Below are 5,828 nucleotides of genomic sequence, written 5' to 3' on the forward strand. Positions count from 1 at the left end.
TGATCACTGAGTAGCCATATGGAAGGCATTTGCCCTGGACAGCTGCCCAGACATTTTGTAAGCAAGAAATAAACCACTGAGATTTGTGGGTTTATTTGTTTCTGTAACATAACCTAGTCTATCCTGACTAATACAGTAGGGAACTATTTAATCAAATTGTGAGTGGTGATACATCCATTAATCACGCAGCTATTTTAAAAAATGAGGCTAATATGTGTCGATATAGAAAGATCCTCCAAATATATTAATGTTAAAAAGCAAGATACCAGGGGTTTCCCTGGTGGCGCAGTGGTTGAGAGTCCGCTGCCGATGCAGCGGACAGGGGTTCGTGCCCCGGTCTGGGAAGATCCCACGTGCCGCGGAGTGGCTGGGCCCATGAGCCATGGCCGCTGAGCCTGCGCGTCCAGAGCCTGTGCTCCGCAACAGGAGAGGCCACAACAGTGAGAGGCCCGCGTACCGCAAAAAAAAAAAAAAAAAGCAAGATACCGAATGCAGTGTATAGTATGTTATCATTTGTATAAACACTTACATAGGCATTGAATATCTGTCCAGATACAAAAAATTGGTAAGAGTGGTTGCCTCTGAGAAAAGGAAGGGAGAACAAACAGGTGTGGGAAAGAGACATTTTTCACTGTTTGAATATTTTTAAGTATTTAGTATTTAATAATATTTAAAAATAATAAATGTGCATGGATTAACTGGTTACAAGTAAATAAGCATTAAAAGCAGTAATGAAAGTCTAAATTAGCCCAGTGGTTAAGGGATCTGAAAGAAAACAATAAACTTGAGAAATCATGCAGAAATTAGATTGACAAGATTTGATAGCTTGTAAGTAGTAAGCATATGGGGAAGGAAGATGTCAGAGATGGCCATAATATAAGTTCCATAATATAAGAGGGCAAGAATTTTTGCATCTTTATTTTCATTGATAGAAGGTATGGACTGAGTAACTATATAAGATACCAGTTATGGCTATATTGAAAAAAATATTTTTGTCCTTTGCAATGTATATTACGTTTGGAAGTAGGTGATGTCTTTCATTTTGTATGTAATGAAATTTCAGTAAATGATTCCTTTATTTTTATTTTGGCCTACTTGTTACCTTCAACTCCACGTAACTATTTAACAAGAATACGTCAGCGAAAGATAAAAATCAGCCCATGGAAATATGGAATCAAACATAATATTTTCAAATTTATCAAATATTAAATGGTTGAGACTCAAAGGTCTAGAAGAATACAAGCTGTTTGAGAATTCAGCAATCACTTTATAGAAAATAACTTGGCTTTAAGGTATGACAGCATTTATATAAATCTATTTCTGCATTATGTTTAAATTCTTTTGTTTAGAAGCTTCCAAACAATAACACTCAATTGTTTCAAGTTATTATATATTTGCTTAACAGATCTAAGGTTTGGTTCCTTTTTCTTCTCTTCTGATTTGTTGGAATTTTGCACTGATACACTGTAAACAGCATTGTTCACAAGAACTATTACTCTTCTTTTTCTTGAGATTTTTAAAGATATTGCAACCATGTAAAGCCAATGGTTGTCTATCATGTGTCATAGAGCAATTTCTAATCTCTCAAACATGGAAGAGGATGACAAATTGCTTGGTTTTTGAGGAACCCCTTCACATGTAAGCAGCGCAGTTCTTGCTCCAAGTAAAAGGTGCAGAGAATCCTCTCGTAACTCGATGAGGCAGAGGGGATCATCTTTCTTTTTCACAGGCAAAGGTAGCCCAGTGACCCAGAAAGAGAAATGGGAGGCACCCCCCCAGTTGCAGAGCTCCGCCTCCCAGCAACTATGCTATGGGCATAGGTGCGGGCGAAAGCCTACCTGATTATAAGGATGACTAGGTTTGATAATCAGTGACTCCTGGGCAGAAATCAAGAGGCATTCACATGTTAAGCAGCTACCTGTAACTCAGCCTCCTTCCTCTGACCCAGAAGATTTCTGACTGGTGCCTGGTCCTGCATGGCCTCAACATTTTCTGGGCTGTTCACATACCACACAGCTGGTACTTTGGCATCTTGTGGGGACTCTACACAGAAAGCTTTTCCCCTCACCCTTCCACTTTCAGATTTATTCCTGCTTTCTCAACGTCTGACCTCATTCATAACTTTTTCTTTGTTGTTGGCATCCCTCCTCCATCATGATTTACACTCACCTCCTTGATGCTGCTGCTTCTGGTTGCTTAGGGAAACACTTCACCTTGACCTGCTTGGCCTTTACCTCCTTTGAGGCTTCTGCAGGCAATGCCTTGCAGTGTACCCTTCCTGATCCTTCCAATGGAGCCTAGACAAGTAAATAAGAGATTTCAGGAGGCTGCATCCAAGAAATTATATCGTTAGTCACCTCCAGTATCTCAAGGAAATATGACAAACTGTCACTGTCATTTGTCAGCATCATAGGATATTCTGTCCCCAAAAGTTAAATACCATTTCACTAAATTGTATGAATTTACGATTTGTCAAAATTGTATTGGGGGGTTGTCAAAATTCTTTTGCAATATTGGAATTGTGTTGTCTTGAAACAAGGCTTTCAAAGAATTGTTTCAAACAATTGCATTCACGGAATCATAGATTTTTTAAAAAGATCTTCCTGATTATTTTACTTGTAGATTGACTTAATTATTTTAATAAATATACCACATAGTAATTACAGTGATATAAGATAGTTGACTTTTTTATTGCCTTTTTGTGGCAGTGGGAGAGGGGTTCTAGCATCTCAGTCCCCTTTTTATTTGTGCAGAATCCCCAATATGCAATATCAGAAGCCACGGTAGTCAAATATTCCATCTTCATGCTCCTGGAGGCTTACACTCAGGCATGTGACCAAGACTCTGTTCATCACAAATTTTTCTTGAGAAATGTGGGGACATCTGAAAATCATTTATGGTGATTTATCTGAGGGGTTTAACTGAAAGGAGGAAGGCAGTTTTCCTCCTGTGCCATCCTCTTCATTTATTTTTTTAATTTATTATTATTTTTTTTTTGGCAGTACGCGGGCCTCTCGCTGTTGTGGCCTCTCCCGTTGCCGAGCACAGTCTCCGGACGCGCAGGCTCAGCGGCCATGGCTCACGGGCCTAGCCGCTCCGCGGCATGTGGGATCCTCCCGGACCGGGGAAGGAACCCGCGTCCCCTGCATCAGCAGGCGGACTCTCAACCACTGCACCACCAGGGAAGCCCGCCATCCTCTTTAAACTTATTTCTCCAGACTTGTGAAGAGATTCAAGTTTTAGAATGCTTTGTAGAGATTATAAGAGTGTACACAGAAGGAAAAGTCCAATACAACAAAAGATTTGCATGACTAGAAAGCATCCCAGCTATCTCCTGTGTGCATCTAAACACCTCTTTACCCTCCTACATGGTAGCAACTACATTTGTTTTTGATAGATTCAGTTTGCCTACACATCACTGTAACCTGGGACTTCTATCGTCTATGTTGCACCTTTGTGGAAATTAGGAAAAGACACTCCTTCTTCAAGACACTTCACTGACATCTATCAGAAAATTGTTACAATTTACTGATTTTATTAGAACAAGACACTTTAATACCTTAAGCCCCCCAAATTGACATAATTTATATACAAGATCCCATAATGTAAACAGCATATCTTTTATGTCACAGACATGACTATATTTCCCTCTTAGCTTGTTTTCCAGAGGCATGAGGACCCCCAAATGGCTAGATCAAGGTTGTTGCTCCCAGTTCACTGAAACCATAATTGTTAATCTGGTGAAAGAAATCTTTGAGTACTAAGAATGCTAAATCAGCAGAGCCCCAACAAGGAAGGACAAGTAGGTCATTAAGTTTAATAGTGAGAGTTGCTACTCCCAATGCCACCCACTGGTTCTTGGACCCATATATTATTGTTGTAGTGGAAAAGCACCAAATATTTGTCTTTGGTTCACAGCACATACTGCATCTACAGAATAGCACACCAGACCAGGTTCCCTAAGCTACAAAACTGAATATTTAATCGACAAATTCAATAGGCTACTCTATAAGGCAAACTACTTTCAAGTGATGGCACATATGAGACCTGTGATCCCACGGGCGTCAGGCTATTGCCTTATTTCACTAAAAAGTCAACTTATTAAAAGTAACATTTTGAAAGAGAATTTGCTAATGAATAAAGTGTTCATTACATCCATAGACTGTGCTGCTTGCAGATGTATATTTGTCAGGAAAGGCAAATTCAAATCCAAAGTAAATACCCATTCCAATGAAGACAAAAACTGCCCCTTCATGAAGAAATGTACTCTTCCTGACACCAACTGCCTGTCTGGTCTGCCTGGAGTTGGGGACCACATTGGAGGCTCATGTCTAGTTACTACAAATGTCAAGTTGGACTTTCAGTGGTGGCAATAGTCAGGCCAGCCTTGGGGAGGGCAAGTCCATGCATAGGTTCTATTTGTCTCAGTGTGACCACTTTGTTTACGTGCTCATCAAGAAAGAACAGAGTGTCTCAGGGAATGTCCAATTTTATTGCAAATATCTTATTTATGAGGGTAAGTTTGTGAATGGAGTCCTAAAGACAGGTGTTCAATCTCTACTAGGACCCAATAGCTAGTCAAAGCTAGCTAGGAGAATTATTACTTGGCCGAGAGAATGTGCTCGTGCTCAAACACCCTACAGGCCTCTGTTGTGATTGTACGTTAAAGTTTTCATAGAGTTTAGAGAGAATTCTAATCCGCTACAGAACTTTTGAGCCCTGTGGGATTCACTAGGTCATAAATGCCAAGTAGCAGAGCTGCCTGCAGTGAAGCTTGAACTGTCTAGCCGTCACAGGTCCCAAGTCCCACTCAAAGCTTGGAGCTTTGAATCAAAGAAGCACACCTCTTCTCTACGTTGCTTCCAAAATCCAGTGAGGCCTGTCAAGCATTGTGCCTCTCTCTGTAGAGGTATCACATGCAAAGTGTATTAACTTGCCCTTCATATTTACAAGGATATTCCTATGTGCTTCAAACAAGTGGGAGGCCCATCTAAAGTCACCACTACCTTCTATTCTGGGTATTTTCAGCATGAAGAAGTACTGTATTAGACTAGCATGAGGCCCTACAAAATGGTGAGACAGTCAGGTACGCTGTGGTCCAAACTGTGACACAGAGTTCAAGAGCTGTTGCGATCCTGAGACGAGATAAGTATACTACTGCTCCTGCCAAGTGAAAATAAATTCCTGAGGTTCCCTGTTTACTGACAAAACATTTGCCACGTCAATAGATGCAAACCAAAACCTGCTTTTATTTGCTCCAGTAAAGAAGCTAAGTCTGGACTGGCCACTATGATTTGAAAAACAGATTAGGTTTATGATAATCAACTGGATGAGAATGGTTATGAAATATTTTGGAGTCCTAGGTGATTTCTGCATAGGCCAAACAAGCTACTCTGAGTCTTTAAAGTCTTTGAAGGTAGAATTCAACTTTGTATCTCCACTCTCCCCTCTCCCAGCCTCCTCCCAAGGATATGGTATGGCTTTTGATTTACATTCTGACAGGGATGGGGGGTTCTAAGAATTTTCTCTGATCCCCCCTACCATGATAGCTAGAGTGACCATATGACTGATCATCAAGACCAGTTTAGTTTTGATAGCGAAAAGGAGCATTACTAATAATTATGGCAGAAAAACAGATACAAACTGATACTTCAGAGACCAGGAATCCAGCATGGGGATTTGGCCATTTGCTGAGGATATCTATACTGATACTGCATTTAAAAACCAGAAAAATGACCATCAAATAGATTCAGGAACCCACTGGGCCTCCACGATCTGGATTTTTTCACAACTATATTCATTACCTGAACTCTTTTGGTTTTCATTCC

Source organism: Monodon monoceros, unplaced genomic scaffold (assembly GCF_005190385.1).
Source record: "Monodon monoceros isolate NGI ecotype Baffin Bay Population unplaced genomic scaffold, NGI_Narwhal_1 Super_Scaffold_12, whole genome shotgun sequence".
In the NCBI taxonomy this organism is placed as follows: domain Eukaryota; kingdom Metazoa; phylum Chordata; class Mammalia; order Artiodactyla; family Monodontidae; genus Monodon; species Monodon monoceros.